Source organism: Vicugna pacos, chromosome 1, assembly GCF_048564905.1.
Source record: "Vicugna pacos chromosome 1, VicPac4, whole genome shotgun sequence".
Lineage (NCBI taxonomy): Eukaryota > Metazoa > Chordata > Mammalia > Artiodactyla > Camelidae > Vicugna > Vicugna pacos.
Window position 1 is genome coordinate 51,235,861 of NC_132987.1, and position 17,198 is coordinate 51,253,058.

Below are 17,198 nucleotides of genomic sequence, written 5' to 3' on the forward strand. Positions count from 1 at the left end.
GTGGCTACAACACATGTTCATTCTCTTCCCAGTCTTTCCACAAACGAGGAGCATCACCAAGGATACATCACCAATTACATTCTCTTAATTCAGTCTCAGAAAGAGCTTCCAAATTGGCCCCTTCCTGTCCATGCCCATTGCCTAGTCTTCTTGAAGCCCTGAAAATGTGTTCATGCCATCCTACAAAGTACTGTCAGCCTAGTCCCAAGGCACATTTCCAGTTTCATTTCCTGGAAGGAGAAGTGGTCAATGCCCAGCTGCTCCAGATCTTTTGCTGCCCGAGAGTCTATCACAAGTGTCCGTAAGTCCACATCTTTTCAAAGCTGTTCTCTTTGCCTAGAATATTCTCCTGTGTTGGAGAAGTTCTGCTCATCATTTTTTTTTTCTACTCCGAATGTCATTGCAGTGACATCCTTTGTTGGTTCTGGGAAAAAATTATCCACTCCCTTCCAGTGCTCTCGGAGCTCTCCTCATTGTCTCTCCCATGGCCCTGATGGTGTGCTGTAATTATCGACGTACACATCTGTCTCCTCCCACTGGGCTGTGAGAAGGCACAGACAGCTCATATTCAGTGGTGTGTCCCTAGAGCCTCACACACAGTAGGTGTGCAGAGCAGGTAGGAGGAATAACTAGTAACTGGATAAAAGTTCTGCTCTCGTGAAATGGCCTTTAGGCTGCTGTGCTATTGTGATCTAATGTAAAATGACAAAGTTTAAAGGGGAAAACGTTCCTGACCTGTTGCGACATACAGCAAGAGATTTCATTGCTTATTTCTGTTCTCATCTGCCATATGGCTTTCCATTCACAAACTGCTCTAGTGAGAATTACTTTTGCAGGTAATTTTCTAATGATTGTCTTGGGATAAACAAATTTATCAGACTTGTTTGGCTAATGTATTCAAGGAGGTGCACAGGGGAAAAGATTAATCATCTAAGAAGCAAGCCGGTGTCTGTCATTAGGCGGAAGGGTCCAGAGATGATCAGAGCTGAGCGAGTGGTTGCTATGACTGCAGATACTTTCCTCTCCCTTTGTGAGGTCAACGGCAGCTCCCAAGCTGATTGGCTAAAATTAGATTATCCCGCTGACCAGCCATGGGGAGTTAATTTCATCAGAAAGAGAAAAATGGTGGGAAATCCTGCCGTGATGCTACAAAGGAATTTTCTTCAGAAACCCACAGAGTCCAAGTTTGCTTTCATTATAATTAATATGTTCCTTCTAATAAAATAATTCAAAGGAAGCAGACAATAGCGTTAGTCTATTATTTTGTGTATCCATATAAGCTTTAATCTGGTTTGTCCTCAAACCAACTCTCAAAGTTAAAGTAACCTCTATTTTCCTGTAATACCTCCATAACTAAAGATTATCATCATGTACGTGTTTATATAATTGAAGATAAGCTAATTGTGAAAAACACAAAAGGAGCCGGCACAATGAAAGGTATTTGCTTGCAGGACTCTTGCCCTAGGGAAGTAGTGGGTACAAAAAAACTTTGAGTCGAACCACTTACCTTTGAATTGGGAGCATAATTCAAATTGAAGGTAATCCTGCCTTCCAAAGGGTTCTTTCGTAGAAGTCATAATGGCCTATCTCTGGCTTTCCCCTTGGTACATCTTTTTTCCTGGGAATTAATTACCATTGATCTCAGTTATTACATTTATTTCGGCACCAGAAAGTTACAGAATTAGTTAATCTTGGGAACAAGGCTATGTACAACTCAGCAAGTTGTAAAACTAAGTGGATGTGAAATACAAACCAAGGAAAACCAGGATTTGTTTCTTAGCTCTTATGTGACTATGAGATAAAATATGATTAAGAGGAAGAAATGGAATAAGAGCTACTGTTGATTGAATGATGGACAATTTACATACTTCTCCTGTCGGTATGATTGCCAAATCTCAATGTATTTTAAAAATCAAAATAACTTGTGGTAGTGCATTTGGTTGTGTGCTGAAGGGTCCATGAAGAGGGACCCCACATGCCCCTCTCCTGAGAGCCATGTTGAGGGGCTCAGGGATCTGTATGTACATAGAAAAGGTAACGATGAGCTCCAGGCTGCACGAAAGCACCGCCGAGCAGTAGGACAGGAGCGCCGTGGATGGAAGTGATGCAGAGCCAGGCCTTCCTCCTAGAGGAGGGGGAGAAAGATGAGGTGAGCACAGCAGGATGTGTCTACCATCAGCACATCACTGAGGATGCAGGAGACAGAGGTGAAGCACCATCCTTCCATCACCCTTGTGTTGACGCTGTAGTCAGCACATCTGTCAGGTGCTCATCCTCTTCCGTCCCAGCACTTGTTTACTTCCCTACTGCACCCCTCAAAAGTCACTTATTTAATCATTACCATCACATTAGAGTTAATGTGAGGAAATTCAACCACAGAGATTGACCGACCTAAATTTACACGATTTATTAACTGGGCAGACAAAATTTAAATCTAGTTCCTCTTGCTAGTGTTTTCTGCACGAGTTTCTGTGTATTTTACATAGGCATTATCACAGTGCCTGTTTTGTTATTTTTTCTCCTGTTATGTTATCTATCAATTTAATAATCATTTTGATAGCTATATACTATTTCACTGAGTGGTTGTACCACCATTTACTTCACATTTTATTATTGCTGAACTTTAAATATTTTCAAATTTTGGAAACTCTTTCTATATGCCTTTTCTTCCTACTCATTGGTAAGTTATTAGAGTTAATTCTTAGGAATGAAAGGATGTGAAGGCTTGTGAAAAAAATTATGTTGTCAAAATCCCTCTTGTCAAAAAAAGAGGAGCTTTGTTCCCACATTCCTGTCAGCATTGGGGAAGAATTATTTTAAAAAAAACGAAAAAAACCAAAAAACCACAAAACCCAAAAATGTAGATTTATAGGCAACAATAAGTTTCCCGTTTTATTATGCTTTTCTTGATGATTAATTAATTTACTTGTTAAAAACACATATTTATTAAACACTATTGATATTGAGATATGTTAGTGGGCAAAATAGATTTGTGATTACATATTTGTTTACTATTTCTATTCAGATATTTTTATTAGAACTACCACTATGGCATCATGTGGAAGGAAGACTGATTAGACAAAAGAAAGATTTGGGGAAGGGAGACCAGGTTCAGATGCTATATTAATAGAATGACTAAGATAAAAATATTCAGCAACCTAGCCTTTTTAAAAAGTGATAATGATGTGCTTAGAATATACAGTACCACAAGCTCCATGAGTTACTTCATCTTTATTTCTAGTGGAATTTCCTTAATATTTAAATTTTTGTAGGTTTTCAGTTTTTATTACAAATAGAATTATAAAGTGAATTAAGCTAATGAGCATCTCTATTGAAATATAGTTGATTTACAATGTTGCATTAGTTTCTGGTGTACAGCATGGTGATTGTCATACATATAAATATATATACATATTCTTTTTCATTCTCTTTTTCATTATAGGTTATTACAAGATATTGAATACAGTTTCCTGTGCTATAGTATAGGACTTTGTTGTTTATCTACTGCATAAGAGTAGTTTGTGTCTGTTAATCCCAAACTCCTAATTTATCCATCTTTTCCCACCCTCTGTCTTTCCCCTTTGGTAACTATAAGTTTGTAATTTATGTCTGTGAGTCTGATTCTGGTTTGTGAATAAGTTCATTTGTCTCATTTTTTTAGATTCCACATGTAAGCTATATGTGATATTTGTCTGTCTCTGTTTGACGTATTTCACTTAGTCTGATAATATCTAGATCCATACTTATTGCTGCAAATGGCATTATTTCATTCTTTTTTATGGCTGAGTAGTCTTCCATTGTATATATATGTACCACATCTCCTTTATCCAATCTTCTGTTGATGGACATTTAGGGTGCTTCCATGTTTTGGCTATTGTAAATAGTGCTGCTATGAACATTGGGGTGCATGTATCTTTTCAAATTGAAGTTTTCTCCAGATATATGCCAAGAAGTAGAGTTATTGGAGCATATGTAACTCTATTTTCTGTAGTGGCTGCACCAAATTACATTTCCATTAACAGTATAGAAGGGTTCCCTTTTCTCCACACCCTCTCCAGCATTTGCCTAATTAAACTTATGAGCTTTGGCACAGCAAAGGAAACAATAAACAAAACAAAAAGACAACCTATGAACTGGGAGAAAATATTTGCTAATGATGCTACTAACAAGGGCTTAACTTCCAGAATATATAAACAGCTTATACAAGTCAATAACAAAAAAAAAATCCAAACAACTCAATCAAAAAATGAGCAGAAGACCTAATCTGGCATTTCTCCAATGAAGATATACAGATGGCCAATAAGCAGGCACGTGAAAAGGTGCTCAATATCACTAATTATCAGAGAAATGCAGATCAAAGCTATAATGAGGTATCACCTCACACCAGTCAGAATGGCCATCATTAAATGTCCAAAAACGATAAATGCTGGAGAGGGTGTGGAATTTCCTGATAATGAAGATGTTATAAAACGTCCCCATCCCAAGCAGTTAAATTTAAGAAGAACTTTATAGGTAGCAGTGAGAGATTTTCAGGGCTCACTTGCATGTGTCTCTCTCTCTTCCAAACTTCTAATACTGTGGCTGCTGCGTTGTTTGTTGTCTAGCTTCAAATTAAGGTGGCATTTCAAGCGAGATTGGTTTGGTCATGGTGAGAGATGTTGAACTTGAGTTTAGTAGCCTAAGAATAAATTGAAGCTGTGTTGTTCCATGGCACTGTGGGGTGGGCAGGGAGGTGGTCCTCCATCTGCCCATTTCTGGCTACAGTGTAAGCATCGTATAGTCAGTTTGTTCTTGAGTGTGGCTCTCAGGCAGTTAAGGGCTCCTTCAAAGCAGTCAGATGGCAACACAATTGATAATTGTCATCTCATAGAGTGGACTGTGATGAAACCAATCATAGTCTATGTTTCCACAGACCATTTATGATCAGAGACAAAAATAGCTTGCAAAACAGAAAAGGTGTTTATTCTGAGGGCACGCATGTAGGTATTTAGCTCAGTCCCGGGTACAAAGTAAGTGCTCAGTAAATATTTGGCACTTTTGTTATTGACATTATCAGTATGTTATTATTAAATTTGCTGAAGTGCGATTTCTTCCCCTCATATTCCAAAGGCACCTAGAAGTGAAAGGGAAAAAGGAACAGCACCGCAGATGAAAGACCAGGCAGGATCGGGGGAGCTATTTTTAGGCCGGGGCTACGGCTCTAAAGTGCAGAGGAGGGAGCAGGAAGAATAAAGAGGCTGAGGAGGAGGGCAGAGGGGAGCTCCACGGTTAAGTGTGTGGAGTTGCGGGAGCAAATGAAAGGTCCCGGACGGGAAGAGCAGTTCAGTGGGAAAACTAAAGAAGTGTTAGCAAGTCAGGGCTCTGAAATCCCCGAGGAATCCAGCTGCTTCAGGCTCAGCCCTGTTCTAAAGCCTTCAGGTAATGAAGGCCGTGCCCACTGCTGTGGGCAGGGGGTGCAGGGATTTGCAAATGAGAACAAATTGCTCTATTGCCATGGAGAAATTAGAGGCCGAAGCGAGCCAGGATGCGTGGCAGGTTGATGGATTTTTATTTTGTTTCCTTTTCAGCAAGAGTAAGAACGAAATGCTGAGGTTTCTGTTTGTTAACTCCACAAAGGGGCCACAACCAAACTGAAAGTTCCGCGACAGGGCTGGTGGCCCGAGGCCGCAAGGACCGAGGGAACTCAGCGATTGCTGAGCACTTCCTCTGAAGTCGCTGGGAGGGAGGAGGCAACATCTCAATGGTTTCTGGACACACAGGTGGTGCAGGGCCTCCAGAGAAGAATGGGGAAGTGGCATCTCTACAGCCAAACTGTGTTGCAGCCAGCCCAGAGCACTGCCAGGGTCACTGGGCTAGTGCCAGGGGAAGGGACACCGCGGTGGGTTCAGGCTTGGGACACTGCTGCCCACCCACGTGGCTTGAGGCAAGCGCCTTCACCTTGCGGCACCTCAGTTCCTCAGTGGCCACACCTGTAAGGTGAGAGGGCTGGGGAAGAGCCCCCTGGGCGCCACATCACGATCTAAATCCGCCTGCAGTATGGGCGCCTGGGGGACTGGGCTGAAATACCGGGAATGGGCGCTCTCTCAGGTGGACTTTCGGGGCCCCGGACCAAGGCTCTGTTTAACCCCTTCCTTGCCTCTGTGCTCTGGCCTATTAGCTAATGCTGCTGACCACTCACCCATTGTACATGTGTTTATCTGTTTTGGCTGAGAGCTATTCCAGGGCAGGGGCGACATTTACATGATTCAGAAGGAACAAAGGGGGATAGAGTGAAGCCTGCCTCCCCCAGCCACCCACTTCCTCTTCCCACTGGCAACCAGACATCATCATTTTCTTGAGTCTCTCTCCAGAGAAGTTTTATGCCCGTACAGCAAATACATGTGTATTTCCCTTCCCTCTGCTCCCAGTATCTTTTGTGGGAAAGTGGTAGTGTAACATACTCACTGTTCTGCATCTTCCACTTAATACTGTCTTAATGCTCTTTTTACTTAGTAGACAATATTTCCCTAGCTCTTTTTTTTAAAAAAGAAAATAGCTTCATGGTATTCCATTTTATATGTATGCCATAATTTATTTAAATGGTTCCAAACTGATAAATATTTAAGTTGTTCTCAACCTTATGGGTATTCTAAATATTGCTGCAATGAATAATCTTGCATATATGCGACTTTGCTGGTGTGCCGTGTGTGATTTTGTCCCAATGAGAGCAGTGGTGGATGTCATTCAATGTGATTTTGGAAATTCCAGTGGGGTGTCTCCCACCCAGATACCTATCCCACCAATTTAATTTGACTTTTCCAAATTCTACATCCTTATTTCTTTGCTTAAGATTTTGTATCTTATCAAAATACCAACCGACTAAGTCTTATCAGTCATTCACACTCTGTCAGGACTGCCACCCCCGAGCAGTCTTGCTGTGGAAGAGGTCAGGGAGAAGATGGCAAGGAAGAGGCTGGCAAAGGGAGATCAGAGGGAGGTAGTCAAACGTCTCCTGTTTGTTACTTTTAGCTACTTCTACTCTGTTCTCAGAGAGACCTCTCTAAAGCCTGAAGTTGGTCAGATCGTGTTCTGCTTAGTGTATTTCTGTGTCCTCACCACCGTCAGGGTCAAAGACGCGTTTGGCGGAGCATCCCGGGCCTTTCACAGCCTGGCTGCTCACGGGGAGCGCTCCTTCTCTCTCAGCCTTAGCCCTCCACGTCGCAGCTGCGCTTAACTTCTGCGGCCTCTTAGGTGGGCGATGCGTTCTCACCGCCGGGCCTTTGCTCCTGCGGCATCTCTACTTGGATGATTCTCCCCACTGCCTCTAGCCCTGGTAGTGCTGAGCTCAGCCATCACTCGCTCTGGGTGTTCTTTGCCATCTTGTCTAGTTTCAGCGCTGAGGGCCATCGTGTGTACCTTTTAAGGCATTTGTGCTTAACCCCATCCAAGCAGAAATTCTTTAACCTTGTAACTGCCCTTGAAAGGTTTTTTTTTTTTAAATTCCTACCTTAATAGCACCTTACAGGTACGAACTTTTTTTTTTTTTTTTTGTCTTTTTACCTCTGGTCCCAAAGAACAGTAGGGACTCAGGATATGTCTGGAGGGTGATAAATAATGGCAGGTCCTTCAGCCCAAGAAATGAGTGAGTCAACTGATGAAAAAGGAATGCTGGGTAGAAGGAACTAAAAACTGAATTTGATCGCCATCTGGATTATTAGACCCAGAGTCTTCAAAATCTGACTTTGGATTTAAAAATAGACGCTGGCTGGAATCCCTTACAAAACTAGTGCCAGAAAGTTATGTTTGACTGGTCCCTGCAGAGAACCACCCAGTCACAAGGATGGACTCTGACTTTCCAGCCCTTTAGCCACAGCTCTCCAAGGTAGATGGTGCAGTGTGGAAGCCATCCTTTTGCTCTGTGTGGATGCAATGCAGAAGCAGATGCAGATGCAGCCTGATGATGTTTTCCTTTGTGGCCATCCAGGGACTGAGAAGGGAGTGGAGGGCAGACCTGAGCCTGCCTCGTCTCTTATGACAGAGACATGGCTGGGTGAGTTATTCTAGCATCTGTCCCGGCATATTTGACTTTGAGATGTGGGTTTGAATTGGGGAAGTTAGATTTTATAGGCCTAGGCTATGGAGATTTAATGTGCAAGTAGGTGTCCCTAAGTCACTGACTGTAGTAAGGTTTGTCACAGGCCTGTGCTGAGGGCTGGGATGTATTTCTGCCTGGGATGTGAGTGGTGTAAGGTTAGGTAACAAAGGATTGCTTCCAAGGCCCACGGGACCAGCCCATGTCACAACTCTCTAGCCATCTTTTCCTAGATATTACTTCGTTTATTCTTTGAAATGTTGGATCATTCCCAGACTTACGTGCAACTTATTTGGCTTTCAGTTAAAACTTAGGCAAGCTAAGGCCTAAGGTATCTTTAATTTTCAGTGTCATGGGTTATATAACCCCACAAGACCTCATATTATGTTGGTGCTAGGACAGTATGTTTTCCTCAATCTCATACAATGTTAGTAAAAGTTTTTTCTTTATTGTAGTGTGTGCATATGTGTGTACATGCACGTGATCTATGTGACCTGAGTGGTGGCCAGGATATCTGCTGAAGATCAGAGTCTGGTTAGGCTGATAGATGGTCCAGAATGCCTGACTTGCAGTCCTGGCTTCATACTGCTCTTAGGACCCCCTTGCAAATTATTTAACATTTCTGTCTCTGGTGTTGTCTTCTGATGATAATTATACCTTCATGAGATATTCTGAGGATGAAATGACCTAATATATGGAAAGTGTGTTGGCTGCTGCTTGGCCCATGGTCAGTGTTCAGTACATGGCAGTGATCATTATTATCAAGCCCCTGTACGGGATACTGGGAGTGCTTAGTGGATGAGACTTAGTGATGTGTATGAATCCTGGGTCAGGGTTTGGTGCTGAGAATATGCACCAGTTCTCACTTCTCTCCTCACCTCCTTACCTCCTCAGAGGAACCTGAAGGTAGAGTAGCCAGAGCAGGGTAACTTAGCTGTCTCCTGGAGGAAAGCAAGCCATGAGGGCCGAACCCAGGCTGTGGAAGGAAGCTTGGCCCGGCAGAGAGCAGGCTTCACAAGAGTTCAGGCGCGGATGGGTCAGCACGGGGGTGGTCAGGCTGCTAGCGCCAGGGCCGCCGCTATGGGGCTGGGGTTCTCAGCGAAGGCAGATTGTTGGGCCTAGACAAACGGTGCCACTCAAGTCTCAGACAAAGGTCTCATCTCCATACTCTACAAGCCCATTTAAAAAGCCGAAAACTCTAGAAAAAAGAAGCAAATGGTATGGACAGTTTGCAGAAAATGAGAGATTGATCTTAAGCACATGAAAAGTTTCTCAGCCCCACTCATAGGAAGAGAAATGCAAATTACAATGACAGTGAAATTTCATTTTTCACCTATCAGACTGGCAAATGTAAAAAAGTTTGACAACACTGAGAAGTCGCTCTCTGCCAACTGATACAGCTTCTAGAGAGAAATTTGTTAGTATCTATCAAAATTAAACGCATACGCCTTCTGACCTGGTAGTGTCACTCGTAGCAGTGCAGCCAACAGGCATCTTCTCAAACGTTGGACAGATTATTCGCTGAGGCATTGTTTATAGTAGTAAGGTTTTCAGGACATCCAGAAAGTCCAGTAATAGGACTGGTTAAATAAATAATGATGCATCAGTTTAATGAAACACTAACAACTATAAACAAGAATGAGGGAGTACTTCGCTTACAGATGTGAACCCCAAGATTTTTGGTTAAATGTAAAAGAGCAAAGGGTGGAAAAGCATGTCTAGTGGTCTAGCATTTGTGTCTAAAAAAGGAAAAAAAAATACTATATATGTATATATGCAATAGTTTGCCTGTTGAGAGGAGAATTTGAACTTGGAGCTTGGGGGATAAATGAGAGAGAAAGTTTCCACTTTGTACCATTTTGTAGTGTTTGAGTTTTGAATCAATTAATTACCTATTCTGTGTTCTCAAAAAGATAAAAATATTGTATCTGGCTCTCTAATATAGCCATTGAATTTAACATGAAAAACTGTGTTTTGAAATACTCATCAATTACTTAATCCCCTCCCACCCTACTGCTGTGCCATTTAACACCCACCAATATTTGAGTAAATCTGATGTCCTAGGAAGCTTCTACAGGTTTCTCCTATAGCTCCCTACATCCCTGGTGTCCTCAATCAAGTCCTGCTGGGCAGGTACCACCCCGAAGGTGAGACGGTTGTGATGGCATGAGCAAGGCTCTGGAGGAGCCAGAGCTGAATTTGAATCCTATCTACAGTACTCATTGGTTATATTAACCTGACTGAGTTACCTTATGTCTCAAAACCTCCATTTCTCAATCTGTGAAATGGAAATAACTGTTCACTGTTGCATCAGAAACTCAGGCTTGACCACCCTGGTGTACCTTAGGGTTTCACGTAGTTAAGGCTCAAACTCGTGAATAACAACTGACTTACTTTGGCCCACTGCATCAATGTCCCAGCTGACCTCTGTCAGAGTCACAGAAGAGCTGGCCAGACTCACCCCTGCCTCTTGTTTCACTCACTCACTCAGAAAGCCACCGTTTGCTGGTCCCTGCTGTCTTCCTGGAGTTGGTCTCTGTTTTTTCCGGGTCAGCCAACTCTCCCTTCAAGGTGCCCTCGACTTAGTCCTAAGAATGCACCTCTTAGAAGCTTTCAAATCCAAAGGCTCCCGCAGCTTTTTAGGCAGTCTTAGTTACTTTCTCATGGCTGAGAGAAAGGGCGTTCCTTTAACATTGGGGTAAGGGAGCCAGTCTATGGTGTCTGGAACCCCAGGGACCTGGTGACAATTACCCTTATCTTGTGGGGATTTGTGCCAGGTGCACAGGGACAGGCTGCCCACTCATCTGGGTGAATTTCAGACCCCAGTGCTACCTCTTCATCAGCATGCGTTTGGCTTGGTGTGATCTACAATCAAATGTACCTAAAATGTATGTATGTCTTGCCAACTGTTTACTTAAGCAACTACTGGGACCTGTTACCAAGTGACATCAAAGGCTCTGAGGTGGCTGTTTTTATAGGCAGCCTAAGAAATGGTAGAAGGTCCAGGTTTACATGTGTTCATACATTTTACTGGGAGAAAAATGCATATGCAGCTAATAGCTGCTATGGTGAGACAGAATGCTTTTTGAAAGTTTCTCTTTAAAGTCAAAGATTAATCACTTTCAAGGCAGAGGGAAAACAGGAGGAGGAAAAAAAGCCCAGACTGTGGTAGGCTAGATTTCCCCCAGATATTATTGCTGCTTCTGTCTCTGCAGCCGAACATAACAGCTGGTGAGTAGGGAGAAACTGGAGAAAGATCTTTTTTGCCTTTAATCCAGTACGCTGTTTTCCTGTGCCCATTTTACTGTAATTCTCAGCGGCCGTGGGACAAAAGCTGTTGACTGATACATGCAATTACCTCCTCTAATATTGCTCTCAACTGTCGGCCCTGACTGACAAAAGTGGATGAGGTTTAGTTAAGGTCTGGGAAAACACTCTTTTAATAAAAGCCAGTCCCATCTCTGTGATCACCTCCCCCCCTCAGACCTTTCATCTGTTTTCTGGAAAGATAAGGCCTGGTGATGGAAAGTTAAAAAGTGGTGCTGAACTTGGACGTTGACGACGCCACCATTTACCTCACAAAAATCCTCCACTGTGTGTGTGTGTGTGTGTGTGTGTGTGTGTGTGTGTGTGTATGTGTTCGCGTGCACGTGCGTGTGCATTTGCATTGGAAATGAGGAAAATCAGTTTGGGTCATTGGGTAGGGTTTTCCCAGAAAGAATAAGAAGTGGTTTCAGAAAGTTAAACCAGCTCCTTATTGGTTTCAGCCCGCATTTGGGTTTTGTGGGCACAAGAGAGCCTCGAGGAGGTCTCCCCTCGGGTCCTCCCACGGGTCACTGGACCGTGGAGCCCCGTTCCCGCGGAGGGTGCGCCCAGCCGCCCTGTGTAATGAACTGTGGATGGACGCCTTCTCCTTCCCACTGAGTGTGTGCACTCAGGGAGCGCCGCTGTAGGAGGAGGAGGCGAAAATCCTTGTGGGGAACCCCTGGGCAGCCCGAGGTGGGGTCTGCAGTGAGCCTCTCACCACCGCCCTGCCCCTGCCCACCCTTTGTTTAGAAGAATTTCTAGTTCACACAGGATCAGATCACAGAAGTGAGGATGGCGCCTTACTTACAAGTGTGGTTTGGAAGACTGTAGTGGAAACTATGGGGAGATGTCCGTATAAAAGCCGAAAACTGTGTGGCTTGGACTGTGTCCCTGTCTTTTGAAAGGACCGCTGGTTGCTCTGAATGCAAATCACCAGCCATTGTGCCGATGGAACAGGTCTTCAGGATGGCTGGGCAGCACTGGGCAGAAAGTCCCCACCAATTCCTTTGATGGGGGTGGGTTTGTGGCGGGGAGGGGGGGGGCTGAGGTTGCAGTTTATCCCCAGGCCCAGAGGGAGGCTAGCTTAGGTCTGAAGGAAGTCACTCCCTTATCAACAGAGCGACATAGTTTCCTTCTATCAGTTTTCCCCTGCGTTGGCACTCAATTTTCATAACACAAATTGTGATGTGATGAAGTCTGCACATTATTAATAGTAGCAATAACATGGCAAGGTTATTCCTGTGCAGTTTAATAAAAAACAAAGGACCACGCTGCTGATGAAGTGAATTACCTAGGATTTTAGAACCAGGACACGACATATTCTGCTCTTTCAAGAATCTGCAGACTCTGTGCTAAAAAAAAACCCGCTTCCCTTAGAGATAAGCCTGCCTTCCACCTCCACTCCACCCCGTTGGTATGGGGGCCACACACCAGGTTAACACCTCATTTGCTTTCTGCAGGGGTTTCAGAGAATGTCAGCTGCCGACAGAAATGTATTGAAACTTGGAAGTGTGTCACACAGGAGAAGAAAAGAATCATTGCCCAGCAGGCCTCGTCTAGGAGAGACCGAATTTCAGCCTAAGGTGACAAAACACTCAGGGAGGTGAGTGCCATGAGTCCATGGAGGAAGAAGATGAGATCGTCCAGCATGACTGGGTCTGGAAGAAAGAGATGCCCCAGCTGGACCATATGAAAGACCATTTCTGTGTTTTCTACACAGAATTAGAACAGGTGGCAGCTGAATGCTTCTGGAAAGGAGAACTACAGAAGTGTGTGTCTGTGACTGTTTGTCCCTACTCAGTGTTTCAAAAGAGACAGTAGAGAGCTAAAATTTAGCCCTTGCATTCTCTAAGAAACACTTGAGAGTTAGTATGCCCAGGAGAAGGGGAGACAGAGGCACGGTGGCGGCCACCTGGGGAAATCAGAGTGGCTGCCGCCGTGGGGACTGGCTCTCTACTCCGGGAATTTCCATCCCTACTCCTCATGGTAACTTATTCTCCTTTGCTTCGGCGCTGCCTGCAAGGCGGGCTGGGCTTTTTAACCCAGTGACTCCTTCCTTTACATGCTTTACAGGTACACAAAGGCCACGGCTTTCTGTGCAGGGACAACAGAAAATGAAATGAGACGCAGTGCCTCCCTTAGAGGGCAAACACCCCAGCAATGCAGACAGAGACGTAAACCAATAATGCACTGCACGGGCCCGCGATCCCTCTGTGCTTCTCCCACACAAGGCCTGGCTCTAAGTGCTCGGACACAGCAATCCATGTCCTTTTCACACAGTCCTCCATGAGGAAACAGAGGCAGAAGTGCCCCAAAGGCACACAGTGAGGGCAAGGACTTGAACCTGGGCTGCCTGGCTCCCGAGTCCACGCGTCACCATTCACTGCCTGTGTTCCAGCGGGGAGCTTTCCCTTGGGGGCAGATGACTGAGCCCAAGGGAGAAGAAGGCAGGGGAAACTTCTACACGAGGCATCCTGGAGAGGAGGAACATTTTTTTTTTAACCTGTGGAATTCTGCCCCCACCCTGCCACACACAATCACACATGCACTCCTACAAACCACACACACACTTCTTCCCCTAGTACCATGAGTCCCAACTTTGCCTTTGCATCAGAATCACCCAGAGTATAAAATAGAATACAGATGCCAAGGTCCCCTCCCAGATAGAATAGATAAACATCTCTGGGAGCAGGCCTTGAGCACCTTGATTTTTCCATTTCTTAAAAAAAATTGTGACATGCACGCCCATAGTGAAAATTCACAGCACAGAAAAGAAGATCTCTGTGCCCCTCCCACCTCACCCTCAGTCCTTCTTTCTTCCCAGAGACAAACAGTTCCTTGGGATCCGTTTCCTTTCAGAAAACAACGTTCCCACGTGGCCACCTGTCGTTTTTCTCACCTCTGTGGATGACTGTGATGAGCAGTCGGGCAAGAATCTCCCACTTGGGCCCTGCTCTGTGGGAAAGGAGGGTGTGGGAAGCCGGGGCCTTTCTGAGTCGACAAGCATACACAAGAGCAAAGGACAGAGCCAGAGAGGAGCGTCTCAGGGCGGCAGCCCCCTTAAGAGTGAAAAGAGGCAGCAATTCCTCTTCGGATGCATGGAGCCCGTAAGAACTGCGAAAGGCAGAGTGGCCAGAGCCAGTGAGAATGCACTGGGGATTCCAGGGGAGACTTGAGGAGTCTCGATGATGAGAGGAAAAGGAATTCTGGGTGGAAAGCATGGCATGGGACCTGAATTCTCATTCATCCCTTACTCCAGGTACCTTTCTCTTCAGTGCTTTGGGAGGCAGTAGGTGTAATCACAAGAGCACGCACTGTGCTGTCAGGCAGTCCTGGATTACAGGGCCTGAATGTACAGTAGGGGTGGTGACTGGCACGCAGGAGGCACTGGGGAGAGACAGGTGAAGGAGACACGTCCTTATATTCAGTCTCCTGGGTGGACAGACATGTAGAAACCCCATGCAATGTGTTGAACGTTTTCCTAACAGTAGGCAAGTGTGAAGCGGATTGAGAGGGTTAGACATCCTGGGATTTCTTTTGAGAACTAAATCAGGGCCTCGTTAGCCAGAGTCTTGAAATAGGTCATAAGTTTTTGGTCACCAGATTTCGGGAGGGGTCCACCCTGATCTGTCACAGACACAACTGGGGAACAGCTGAGGTTGGGTTGACGCTGGCTAATGCTTGGTCACAGCTCTGTGGTCTGTGTGCTTTCCAGGGTCTCCACGAGTCACACAAGAGAACAGGAGGTGTGTCTGCAGACCTGTTTGGTAGCCCTTCCTCTTTGAAACCCAGGTTAAGTCTGCGTTAGAAATCAAAGGCTTGCTTGAGTTTCGTTGCTTTCAGGACTTTTACAATTGCTTTTTTTATCTTGTAATAATGCAGTGACACTTTCTGAAGACAACGTGTATCTGGAAAGTTTCAGTATATACTCAAATCAAATTTTTGAAAGATGAATCAGAAAGAAATTTTCGTGCTGTATCGCAGACTAGCCCAGGTTGGGTTCCTTTTTTTTTTTTTTTTGCTGAATGGTCATTTCTGCCATAAGAAGGACTCTTTTTTTTAAGCTGGAAGGACTTTTGACAGCCACCGTTTTTCTTTTTCTCCCCTGTTTTAAATGCCTACTGTGTGCTGGGTGTGGTTGTCGGCGCTGTTTCTCAGCAGCAGCACCGCAAGGGAAGTGTTTTGCTCGTGTCATCATTTCACAGATGAGGGAAATGTAGACACCAACACATCAGGGGTCTTCCCTGACCTCCTGTTCTGATGCGTGGCCAGGCTGGTATTTGAACTTGGATAGCTCCACTCAAGTTAAGCCTCTCATTTTACAAATGAGTCAACTGAAGTCCCAAGGCCACCTGTGTTACTGTTGCGGATACTGGAGCCCAGGGCTTCTGAATTTGTGACCAGGGTGCTTTGCATGACAGGAGGGTTATCCCTGAGGAACAGGCTCTGCCTTTGGTCTCTTCCCTTCTCAATACATCCTGCATACAGTCACTATATAACCTGCTTCCACCTCCCATTCCTCCAACCCCCCAAACCCCCAACACACACACACACACAAAACCCATGCTTTGATTTCCCCCAAGCCACAGCTGAGGGTCCCCGGGTCTGCCAATCGTGACCTCTAACATCTCTGGCATGGATCCCACAACCCAGTCAGAGACCCTAAGGTCCCCTGCTTGAGCAAGGCACATGCTTTCCTGCTTCTGTCTTTGTTCATCATTTCCTGCTTGTTGGCTGGCCCTCGTCTTGCCAGCCCCACAGGGCTAAGTGATAGTGTCTTTTGATGCCACCTCCTTCATGACGCTTGTGAAGTCTCAGAGCCGTGTAGGTTCTGTTGCTCTTGTTGAGGGATAAGGGGCAGGGTGGGGAGGGAAAGGGAAGAGAGAAAACAGGAGGAACTCGGAACACTAGATGCGAAGCTTGGAGATGAGTGCAGCGATGGGTGACCCCGAGGCTGAGCAACAGCTACAAGAGTTGTGGCTTTTTGGGCGCTTGCTGTGTCTTGGAACAGTGCTGTGTCATCATCTGAAGTTTTCACAGCAAGTCATCACATTGCTGCAGCTGGGATTCCGGCCTGGCTAGGCCCGAAGTCCCTCACCGTTGTGCCGTCTCCCAAGACAGTTGGTCGTGGGATGGGCGAATAATGGAGTAATTCTTACAATGGAGGACTAAAGGCATGAAACAAAATTGGGGTCATGGATTGAGACAATGCAGCGTGGGATCCTGGAATCAGAAGAGATGAGGGGCGTGGTCAGGAGTGGAGCTCTCTTAGGCTGTGGCCTTCCGTCTTTGGAGCCTCTCTCATTCAGTGATCATCTGGGCCCCTGGAATTGCACTTGTGGCTTGTGACTTTTGCTTTGTGTTTTAGGGCTTTGGGTTCCCAAGCTCCCTGAAGGCAGGGACTGTGTCTATGCCTTGGTGAGGTGGAGACACAGTCTGTCCAAGTGGCCATGTGGGAAGTGCAGGGGGCATCCCTCGCTCTGCTCAGGGATGTGGGGAGGCTTCACAGAGAGAGAAAGGGTCCAGGCAGGGCAGGGGAACAGGATGAGGGAACTCAGGCTAGAGAGCGGGGCACACGTTCAGGGAGGAAGGCCAGGAAAGGCACGGGGATTGGACTTAGGGACGTGCCAGGCTGTAAGTCAAGAGAAAGCAGTGGGAGAAAATGAGGCTGGAGAGACAGCTCAAGGCTGAGCACAGACGTAAAAGCCAGCCCTCCACCCCATGTGCTTGCAACCCACCCACTCAGACCACTCCCAGCTCCCTACTGCTTGAAACAACACCTTGTCTCTGAGCCTTGAGCAGGCGCAGGATACCCTTCCTT

At 45.5% G+C, this 17,198-nt stretch overlaps 1 long non-coding RNA gene across 1 annotated transcript; it reads right to left on the reverse strand.

Moving 5' to 3' along the window:
- Nucleotides 1-1,639: 1,639 nt before the first annotated feature.
- LOC140696497 (uncharacterized) lies at nt 1,640-4,827 on the reverse strand. Its single transcript, XR_012072935.1, has 2 exons — nt 4,541-4,827; nt 1,640-2,125 (listed from the first exon to the last, which is right to left on the reverse strand). It is a non-coding gene; the product is annotated as an uncharacterized lncRNA (long non-coding RNA).
- Nucleotides 4,828-17,198: the final 12,371 nt, after the last annotated feature.